The 11,490-nt window shown below is 43.5% G+C and overlaps 1 long non-coding RNA gene across 2 annotated transcripts; it reads right to left on the bottom strand.

Moving 5' to 3' along the window:
* Positions 1 to 347: 347 nt before the first annotated feature.
* LOC119332188 lies at positions 348 to 4,461 on the bottom strand. Of its 2 annotated transcripts, none has more exons than XR_005160850.1 (6): positions 4,326 to 4,461; positions 3,934 to 4,226; positions 3,348 to 3,475; positions 2,406 to 3,243; positions 2,253 to 2,320; positions 348 to 655 (listed from the first exon to the last, which is right to left on the bottom strand). It is a non-coding gene; the product is annotated as an uncharacterized LOC119332188 (long non-coding RNA). The 2 variants fall into 2 exon arrangements; XR_005160849.1 differs by having other exon boundaries at positions 3,977 to 4,226.
* Between the last annotated feature and the right edge of the window lie 7,029 nt (positions 4,462 to 11,490).

Raw genomic sequence — 11,490 nt, 5'->3', positions numbered from 1 at the left:
GGAAGCAGTGTTCCGTGGTACCAAAGCGGCAGTGACCGAGGTCTCGGTGAGTACGGTATGCCGCAGCGGCTGGGCATGGAGGCCTCCCACAGGACTGCAGCATCGGGTGGCACGTGAAGCCCCTACGGTCGTGCGGTTCGGACCTAGACAGGAAGACATCGAAGGGGTTATATTCGCCCGCAACTTTCATGTTTTTCCCCTGACATTTGCTATGAATAAATACATAAATCATTCCAAGTCAATACCAACACGGATTCCATTCAGATCAAACCCAGCAAAAGAAACTGGGCCATGCAGGAAATCATATCTGAAGCAAAATAGCATCGATGCCTAAGGTTGGCCTTGTGGACCCGGTAACTCATCATAAACTCAACTATTAACAGAGGCAGAGCTCGGTTTAGATCAGACAGAAGCGTCAGGTAGTGTATGCTAACATGTACGAGTAGTTTTCAGCAGGTATACGTCAAAAGTTTCTCAGCTGTGATAAAGCTTAATAGTTGTGAAGAGAACCATGGGATTTAAACCAGATAGCAACTTAGGATAGTGTTTGCCAACGGATAGATGACTTGGCTCCAACTTCATGAACTGCTGGAGGGTCTCCATTTGTGTTAGTACTTGCCAAGGAAGCAGTTGAACCAACATTGCTGTCAAGAAACTACAGTAGAACAAAGTTAGAAGAGAAACTGGAAATCAAATATAATTTAAAGCAACTGCAGATTATGTTTAATGGACACGGAAAATTAACAATCAACCTTTCCAGATTAATATGAAGGATAAAAAAAAAGGGCAACCTGGTGCATGTAGCTCCCGCTTGCGCAGGGTCCAGGGAAGGGTCCGACCACTATTGCCAAATATTTTTTTTCTTAGTATCTTATGCTGTTTTCCCATTCTTATAAAATTTCTAACAAAAGTTAAATAAATGAATCGATTAACCATCTGCAATAATGTGTTCATACAGTCCATCTAAGGGTGGCATTCACTATATTACAAAGATTACGGCATTCCCATAGACTTCCCTTCGAAGTCCACCAGTTCACAACATACAAAATGAGCCAATTAGAGTAACTGATTAAAGAAAGAATACCCTGCCACAGATCACAGACTAGTCCGTATGGCCTCCAAACATTGAAGTTATCCGTTTTTCCTCTCCTCTCAGTGCCTCACCTTGTCCTAAACTGTCCCATGAATCAAGCGCTTACACTTATTATTTGCAGGAAAAATCCAGAGTTTGCACGTGCATCATTACTGCGAAAAAGACTGGCGTTTTGCACTTTCGCTTGGTGGGTTCTGCTGTACCTTCTGGCCCCCTCCGCACCACCCACGGGATCCAAGCACTCTACAGAGTCACCCTATTCTCTGCTCTAACTGACGGGACACGCTGTCAATGGGGCCATAGCAGAAGGAAATCAGGTATGGAAACCGCTCCCTCTTCCTCATCTTTATCTCTAATGTCAGTTTGAACAATCCAGAATTGACTTCCTAATGAAGTATTAGTTTCATTCTTAACAATATATGCATACCATTTACTTGGATTAGATATTTGTTTCCAATTAAAGATGATTAAACCTGGGTTGAGGGCTGTAGCATTTAGGTCAGAGCATTGCATATCTTTGTGACACTCATCCACAACGTTTTTGCTGTAATGCCTCATCAAGAGTGACTTTTCTTCTCTAATATGGGTGAATCTTTTCTCTACCTTTAATTTTTCTCTACAGGCTTGATACGCTTTTTAGGATGATCAGTTGCCTTATAGCTCAAGTGCAAAGTTTAAACTCAAAAAGTTCTACGCTAAAGAATATTTTACCACTGCTTTGCAAGGCAACAACAATGTACCCGTGCTGCAGGTATTGCAATCGTATATCAATCACTCTTTATTTTGTACATATCCCTTTTATTATGTTCACTCTGAGCTGTATAGTAAGAAATTTATTTTGTCACCGCCATGTCAGCTTTCAAGGGAACATAACATTTTTTCTATAGACCATTACTCTATGTTGGATGATCGACAGAACTAAGTTCATACAGTTCTAGTCCATCTGCAGCAAAGTGTTCACACGGTTCCCCTCAAACACAAGGTGGTATTCACATACGCAAGATGTGCTACAAAAAAATTACAACCTCCCTACAGATATATAGATTTTGCTTTATAACACCACCAATTAACAACATAAGGAAAGAGCCAACTAGAATAGGAATACCTAGCCACATGTAAGCGTGATGGATTGCAGGGTAAGAAGACATGGATAACTTACCAGCAATAGTAGTGGACCTGGCAAGTCCTCTACACAGAAATGATCATGGATGGATCACTAACCCTGACCTGAATATTATGCACAGGTTATTGTCAACAATATTTACAACTTGACAAAAGTACACAAAATTAGAACAAAAATGTGATAACTTACGCGCAACTATGCCATGTTTTGTCAGGAACGGTATGATGTGACGAAGCTTGACAAAGTAAGAGAATGGGCCTCCCGAACCTCCATGTAGGATTCCAATGACCTTTCCTCTTCCATCCAGCAGTGGAGCTCCAGAGCTCCCGTTTTCACTCGCGATTGTTACTTGCAGGAGCCTCATCCCATACCCAACAGGGTTGTCCAACTTCTTCACTAAATCATAGAGTGCTCTTGAAATGTGACAAATACTACCTTTAACCACAGTCCGGTGTTGCAAAGGAGGCCACGAAAGCATAATACACTCATCAAGTTGCACAGGAAGGACTGAACTGAAGGTAAGAGGAGGATGGCTGACGCTGCAGTCACTATCCAAGTTCTTCAGATTCACTCGTGGCACGGAGATGAGGAGCAAGTCCTGTTCACAATCTATGCCAATAATTGTAGCTGAGGCATACTTCCTTTTAGTATGTGTATGTTGCCCAGGTCGACTGAAACTAACCTCATAGTGGTCACAAAGGACATCTGTATGGAAATACGTTTTGGCAAGACGAACAGAAAGAGGTTTTGAAACTGTGTAGACATGCTCCATGAGATGGGCACTTGATAAGATAATGATCTCCCTTGTTCTAACTTCGACAACAGACCCAGTGGCACATTTGCCTTTCGGATTCAGCGCCTCTGCTCTTTCCCCCACTGGCACAGTTTTGGCTTTCTCCATAAGATCTTCCAGTTTACTCTTGAAGTCCAAATTAGGAGAGATATTCACAAAAAATATGGAATCCTTGGTCTGCTGAACGATCCATTTTTCCAAATGAGCCGAGAAGGCATTTGGTGCAGCAGCCATCTGGCAACAGGAAAAAGGAAAGACAGCCGTTTAGAAACACTATGTTTAATATGATGTACAGGGCAAACAAAAAGAACATAACTGAGCAGATTCGGGGAGCATACCGCCTCGTATCAGACAACCACAGCTGCCTCCGTGCTGGCTAAGAAAGGAGGTGGCAGTGATCGTAAGCGCGAAGATTGTAGAAGATGGGATTACAGAAGGTATATGGCGATGAGCAACAACTGCACCCCTGAATAGCATGACGGTAGACAAAAAGTCATAAACAGAAGCTGACCTTCCCAAGAAGCAACTCAGTTAACAGCATTGCAAGAATATATCAATCAATATTGTCTACTTGATTTCCCCAGATATAAGACATCCAGCATGGTGACATAAGCATGTCCCATATACTACTATATATGATACTGAATGCATATACCAGCCATCATGTGTTCTTCTCAGTTCTTACTGTGGGTTTAAACAACTATGCTATAATTGCCTATAATGGTACAAATTCAGTGTCTTGTAATGCATGATTCTAGCAACATGGCAGTGAAACGTCATGGCATGTTACATCTTATATGAAAGAGTGGACACGTGCAAATCGGAGAAGACTGAGAAAATTATAAGTGCACATATTTAAAAAATTGAAAAGCCACAAATCTGAAAAGACGTAGTTCAGCAGAGCTAGGGGGCACATAGACATACAGGAAAAGGGATGGTTTGGTGGCTTCTTCGCCCGGAGAATCACCTTGGCAGCCAATCGCTTGTTCCTGTTGCGCAGCCAGGAGCAGGGGCCCTGGTCGTCGCCACCACCCTGGTCGCTACTGCAATCCCCACCGTGGCAAAAACGCAAGAAGGCGTCGGCCCCCTCTCATTTTTCCCTCGATTGCTCGCAGTGCCACCTCCGCCAAACCCTAGATTGAAGCGGAGCAGGGGCTGCACGCCGGTACCGCGCCACCTCCTTGTAAACTCTTCAGTCAATGCTCTTGTGCACGGTGCTGCCACCACGGCACCACCAGTTGCCAATGACAAGGAAGTGAAGTCAGAGAAGAGATTGCGGGGCAGACAGCACAGGGAGGAGAAAGCCGAGTAGTTACCGGGGCCGCCGCTCCGGTGTCCACGGGCACGCCGCGCCTCGCAGCCGCTACCGAGTGCACGGGCCCGCCGCGCCCCCCGGCCGCCGCAATCTTAGGATGGGTGTCTCGCACTCGCTGGCCTCGTGGATTTATTATGGTTTTTGGCCCGTCACTGCGGCGATTTTATATTTTGCCCCACCTTTCTTTGGCCCTGTTTGGATCCCTCAGTTAGAGTTAGATTTGGTTAGTTTGGCCTCAACTAGCTCTAAAGGATCCAAACACATGGGTTAGTTTCAGCTAGTTGGATCTAACCCATGTAAAAAAACTATCCCGATAAAGAGGTGCTAGTTGGGCTAGTTTTCCTGGGGCCCACTAAAAAAATCTCCCTCCCGCACCAGATCCCTCCGTCCCGCACCCTCCCTTCGCGACTCCTCTCCTGTTCCCCATCGCGCCGCCGCCTAAGCGCCGCGCCGGCGGAACCCCAGGCGCGCCCTCCTCCAGCCGCCGCTCGCCCTCCTCCGGCCGAAGATCGCCCCACTCCCCCGTCACCGGTCGTCTCTCTCTCTCTCTGTCGTGCGTGGTGGCGGCGCATCTACCAGAGATCCAGCGAGAGGTGAGTTCGTTCATGCTTTCTGTACTCGTGCTCTCCCTCACCCTACGCGCCCATCTCTCTAGCATCGGCTCGTGGCCGGGATTTGAGCCGGCGGGGCGGCTGGATCCGTCGGAGCCGGCAACTGGGGCTTGGGTGGAGTGAGTGGCCGGTGATTGAGGACTAGGCGGCGGCTGTGTGCATGTGGCTGGTGCATGCATGAGCAAGAACAATGGTTGTGCATGTGGCTGATGCATGCATGAGCAAGTCAGCAGGAGTAGTCTGCCCTCCTTCTCTCCGTAGGAAATTTCTTGCTGTTCTAGATTCTTGCATCCTAATTTGTTGGGGGAACTTCTGATTAGGTATTTTGTACTATTTTTTGTTAACAGAATGGGCAGTGATGGTTAAAAGAAAACCATTGATGCATTTTACATAAGAAAAAGAGTTGAATGTGAAGAACATTAACTGAATCAGAGTGTGAAGCTAATGAACCAACAGTAACTGAATCAGAACACCATGTTCAGCCTCCTCTCTTGTTGCAGATGTTTTTGTGCAAATTTAGAGCATTAAGAAACAAAGAGCTGATCTATATAGTGTGGTCAACTCAATGCTTCATCATTAAATAATATTTTGGTACAATTTCATTTTTTTATGCACTAGCTGTTATAAATAATCATAGTTAGAAATGTATCTCATAAGTTAACATGGACAAGATTACTTATTCCGGAGAAGAGAACGGCTGCGTGTGCGGTGTTGAGTTCGGCTTGCTTGTAGCACTTCCTGGATGCGCTACTGATTCTTCTCTTCTGGTGCAGGTAGTATAGCTTGGAGCAGAGCACCCGTGATGGACGGAGACGGCTTCGACGTGTGGGGTTCTGAAGTTCTGAAGTGTGTGTTAAGATGTTGAACCTATTTAAATTGTTGCATGTGGAACCTATCATGTGTTTGTGAGGTGTTGAACTATTATCTGTGTTGAACCTATTTTGTTTTATCTGCGGGCTGAATTAATTTCATTTGCTTACATTCCTTCAAGTTTTATGATATGTGTTGACAATTTGATACATGTGTTGAAGCAGGAGGAAGAAGAATATGATGGAGGTAGCACAAGTGAGGATGAGATCATATCCATGTGCCGCAACAATTTGGTGCAGTCTGAGAATTTATCTTGAAGTAAAATTTATCATGTTTTTGATACTTGATTTGTAAAGATAATTTGTTTATGTCATTACTGAGCGGGAGGAGGCCACACAAGATCCGACCACAACGAATCCGGCTGAAAAGAGGGCCAAATGATTGAGAAAGTGCATTTATTGTCAATCTAACCCTCTTATCCAAACACCACAAAAGCTAGAGTTAGTTCAGGGTTAGTCACAAGTTAAAAACCAACTCTAACCTCTAACTAAGTTAGAGGATCCAAACAGGGCCTTTGTCAAATTGATCGCTTGCCCCTTTTTCCTTCTGTTTTTTATCGGGGAGGACTTCTTTTTACGGAACACCTCGTTCCCTAAAAAAACATGTAAGATGTTGGCCCTCGTGACGGAGCATGATGGTTAACAGTAAGGTAACTGCTGGTTGTATCTAATCATGTCATCTACAGTGAGTCGATTAGCTATTGACATTTAGTCCGTCGATTAGCTACTAGTGATCTAAACACTTTTATATTTCTTTACATAGGGTTTGAGAAAAATCCACATTACAACACTGAACTTACCACACGGTTTGATATCCAACCCTCAACTACAAAACCGGTCATTCTACGGCCCCAAACTAACCACCTGGTTAAAAATGAACCTTCAATCCGGTTTCGAGTCATTTGAGTGGTTTGACGGCATTGATCGGTGACTGGGCAGTGCCAAATCAGCATCCCACTCGTTGATTTCTGACCCGAGATCTACAAATCAGTCGTCGCCGCCTTGTGTGATAGCCCCGCCGCCCCTGACTGCATCCACCACCAGCGACCAACTAGCGGCGTTGCACCAACCTGCCCAATCTCCTGCCCCCGCGGGCTAGCAAGAGCTCGCCCTACCCCACTCGTGTCGCCATCCCGGACTTCCCGGTCACGTTCCACCGCGGGAGACCGACTTACGGTCTGCTCCGCTCGCCTGGCCCCTCCCTCTGGCTCCCGAAGATGCTGCCTCTCCCTCGACCAATGATGACCCACAAGTGTAGGGGATCAATCATAGTCCTTTCAATAAGAGTGTCGAAACCAATGAGAAGCAGAAGGAAATGACAAGCGGTTTTCAGTAAGGTAATTTCTGCAAGCACTGAAATTGTCGGTAACGAGTAGTTTGATAGTAAGATAATTTATAACGAGCAAGTAACGGTAACGGTAACAAAAGTGCAGCAAGGTAGCTCAGTCATTTTTGTAGCAAAGGACATGCCAAAACAATCTCTTATAATAAGCAAAACGTTCTTGAGGGCACACGGGAATTTCATCTAGTCATTTTCATCAGGTTGGTTTGATTCCCGTCGCTATTTTGATAATTTGACATGTGGGTGGACCGGTGCTTGGGTGTTGTTCTTACTTGAACAAGCCTCCCACTTATGATTAACCCCCTCGCAAGCATCCGCAACTATGAGAAAAGTATTAAGATAGAATCTAACCATGTCATCAATCACCAAAATCCTTAGGGATAAATATGCCCTTACACAAAGAAACTAGGAGACCCAGGAATACCAACTATATCATGCACCATTAAAAGAAACTATGTTAAAACTGCTTTATGTGATTTGGGAGCCGGTGTTAGTGTTATGCCTTTATCTTTATATCATAGACTTGAATTGAATAAGTTGACACCTACTGAAATCTCTTTGCAAATGGCTGATAAATCAACTGCTATACCCATCGATATTTGCGAGGATGTGTCTGTTGTGGTTGCAAATGTTACTATCTTAACAGACTTTGTTATTCTTGTTATTCCCGAGGACGACAGTATGTCAATCATCCTTGGTAGACCCTTTTTAAATACTGCAGGGGCTGTTATTGATTGCAACAAAGGCAATGCCATTTTTCATGTTAATGGTAATGAGCATACGGTACACTTTTCGAAGAAACAACCTCAAGTTCATAGTATCAATTCTATTGGAAAATTTTCAACTATTACTATTGGAGGTTTTGTCTCCCTACTGTCAAAAAGAAAGATGATATACTTATTATTGGGGGCATGCATATCCCCGTTGGGGTAACTAATACGTCTCCGACGTATCTATAATTTTTAATTGTTCCATGCTATTATATTATCTGTTTTGGATGTTTTATATGCATTAATATGCTATTTTATATTATTTTTGGGACTAACCTATTAACCTAGAGCCAGTACCAGTTTATGTGTTTTTCCTTGTTTTAGAGTTTCGCAGAAAAGGAATACCAAATGGAGTCCAAATGGAATAAAACTTTCATGATGATTTTTCTTGGACCAGAAGACATCCAGAGGACTTGGAGTGCAAGTCAGAGAAGCCACGAGGAAGCCACAAGGATGGAGGGTGTGCCCAGGGGGGTAGGGCGTGCCCCCACCCTTCTGGGCCCCTCGTGACTCCACCGACCTAGTTTCTTCGCCTATATATTCTCGTATATCCCAAAACCAACAGAGAGAGAGCCACAAAAACACTTTTTCACCACCGCAACCTTCTGTACCCGTGAGATCCCATCTAGGGGCTTTTTCCGGCATCCTGTCGGAGGAGGATTCGACACGGAGGGCTTCTACATCAACACCATTGCCCTTTCGATGAAGCGTGAGTAGTTTACCATAGACCTACGGGTCCATAGCTAGTAGCTAGATGGCTTCTTCTCTCTCTTTGATTCTCAATACCATGTTCTCCTCGATGTTCTTGGAGATCTATTCGATGTAATACTTTTTTGCGGTGTGTTTTCCGAGATCCGATGAATTGTGGATTTATGATCAGCTTATATATGAATATTATTTGAATCCTCTCTGAATTATTATATGCATGATTTGATATCTTTGCAAGTCTCTTCGAACTATCAATTTGGTTTGGCCAACTAGATTGGTTTTTCTTGCAATGGGAGAAGTGCTTAGCTTTGGGTTCAATCTTGCGGTGTCCTTTCCCAGTGACAGTAGGGGCACCAAGGCACGTATTGCATTGTTGCCATCGAGGATAAAAAGATGGGGTTTACATCATATTGCTTGAGTTTATTCCTCCACATCATGCCATCTTACTTAATGCGTTACTCTGTTCTTCATGAACTTAATACTCTAGATGCAGGCAGGAGTCGATAGATGTGTGGAGTAATAGTAGTAGATGCAGGCAGGAGTCGGTCTACTCGACACGGACGTGATGCCTATATTCATGATCATTGCCTTAGATATCGTCATAACTTTGCACTTTTCTATCAATTGCTCGTTAGTAATTTGTTCACCCACCATAATATTTTCTATCTTGGGAGAAGCCTCTAGTGAAACCTATGCCCCCCGGGTCTATTTTCCATCATATAAGTTTCCGATCTACTATTTTTCAATCTTTTACTTTCCGATCTATAAACCAAAAATACCAAAAATATTTACTTTAGCGTTTATCTATCTCTACTAGATCTCACTTTTGCAAGTAACCGTGAAGGGATTGACAACCCCTTTATCGCGTTGGGTGCAAGTTGTTGATTGTTTGTGCAGGTATTCGGTGACTTGTTTGTCGTCTCCTATTGGATTGATACCTTGGTTCTCAAACTAAGGGAAATACTTACTCTACTTTGTTGCATCACCCTTTCCTCTTCAAGGGAAAAACCAACACAAGCTCAAGAAGTAGCAGTAACCTAGTGTTATTAAAAAATTCTCCGGTTTCATGTTATTCGAAAGAAGTTTGTTAATAAGACTTGATCAACCTTGTTAATGGATTTCTTTTGATGGGCATGAGACGGATGAATTTAGAAAGAACAACTTTCTGTACCCACCTTTTACTTTCTGTTATTTAGATTAAATAAAGCAAAATACTATTATCTGTATATTTTCTGAATTATCCGTGCAATAAAATATGCCCCAAAAATAAAAGTTCTCCAAATGCCCTGAAAATTTAGTATGATTTTTTTATAGAATATTTAAGATTTTTTGGCATTGACAACACACCAAGGGGCTGCACCAGTGGACCACATGGGTGGAGGGCGCTCCATACCCCCCTGCGCGCGCCCCCCTGCCTTGTGGGTCCCATGTGGGTTCCTTCACTTATTCCAGTACACATCCACTTTGTCTTCCTCTAGAAAAAATCATCCCGTTGCTCAAACTCGTGTTCTAGCTCATCTTGCTGCCATTTTCGATCTCCTTGTGTAAAGCTCCATTTGCAAACTATTTTGGGGGATTGTTCTTCGGTATGTGACTCCTCCAATGGTCCAATTAGTTTTTGTTCTAGTGCTTTATATATTGCAAATCTTTGTTGCTCTGGTGACCTTGTTCTTGAGCTTGCATGTCAAATTTATATGGTCCAAAGTAGTTTTGATGCATGATATAGCCTCTAGACACTTTGTATGAGTAGTTGCTATCAATCTTGTCGAGTTTTGTTCACTTTTATTTTGAGTCACTAAAAATTTCAGAAATTTGTGAGAGGAAAGAAATGATGGAAAGATGGTTGAGAGGCTCTTCAAGCCGGGGTTCAAAGGAAAATGAAAATGAAGAGAAGAAGAAGCCCAAGTATAACCTTCCTCGCACCATGGAGGTTCGGTCGTGTGAATGGCCAAGTGATGCATTCTTGGGAGCGGCCGGAATTTATGAGGATTTCTATTATTTGGCTGAGAATGCAGGCATCACCGACTTCCTCCATGATAGGTGTGATCAATACCTCCTACTAACTAATACCTTCGTGCAAATTTTATACTTTCATGCTAGGAAATCACCACCCATGGTAGAGTTTAATTTATATGATGAGCATAAGGAGATGACACTTTATGATTTTTGTGAGGTTTGTAAATTGCCTTATGAGGGCAACATCAATGAGCCACGTCCTATAGATGTGGAAGATTTTATTGATGAAGTTACCGTAGGGGAAGGGAGAGGAGTGTCGGAAGCGAGAGTGGCTAGTTTACATTTTTCCTGTTTTACGCTATTACTCATAATTTGTTGGGAGATGTTTAATTGGTCATGGAGAGAGTGGAGGCCTTAGTGCCCCTGACCTCGCTATTTTGTGCCATGCTTTACTTCGTGATAGAACTTTTAGTTTGGGTGCTATTGTTGCTTGATGGTTGAGTTTAAACCGTTCGAGAGGCCCTATCTTTGGAGGTACCTATGCCTCCCGCCTTGCTAGACGCTTCGAGATACCCATTAGGTACGATGAGGAAGAGGAGATGTTGCTACCCACTAGATACTTATACTATAACAGTATGGTAGCACATGATTTTATTAGTGATGATAAGGACAAGAGACTCATATATAACCTAGTATTCAGCCAAAAGACTTGTCAGATTATTAATTTGCCCGCACCTTCTTTGTTCGATATTCATTCATGCAGGTACCTCATTTTTCCCGAGGACATTTATGCATACTCTGAGCGGACGCGATCCCTAATTCATGAGCCAGAACCATCACCTGATCCGTATGAGGAGTCTGTTTATCAGTGGGAGCCACAGGAGCTCGCTAACCAGTGGAACCCTCAGGA

The sequence above is a fragment of the Triticum dicoccoides genome, chromosome 7A (genome assembly GCF_002162155.2).
Source record: "Triticum dicoccoides isolate Atlit2015 ecotype Zavitan chromosome 7A, WEW_v2.0, whole genome shotgun sequence".
In the NCBI taxonomy this organism is placed as follows: Eukaryota; Viridiplantae; Streptophyta; class Magnoliopsida; order Poales; family Poaceae; genus Triticum; species Triticum dicoccoides.
The sequence above is the reverse complement of the archived record's forward strand: the minus strand, read 5'-3'. Positions and strand labels throughout refer to the sequence as shown.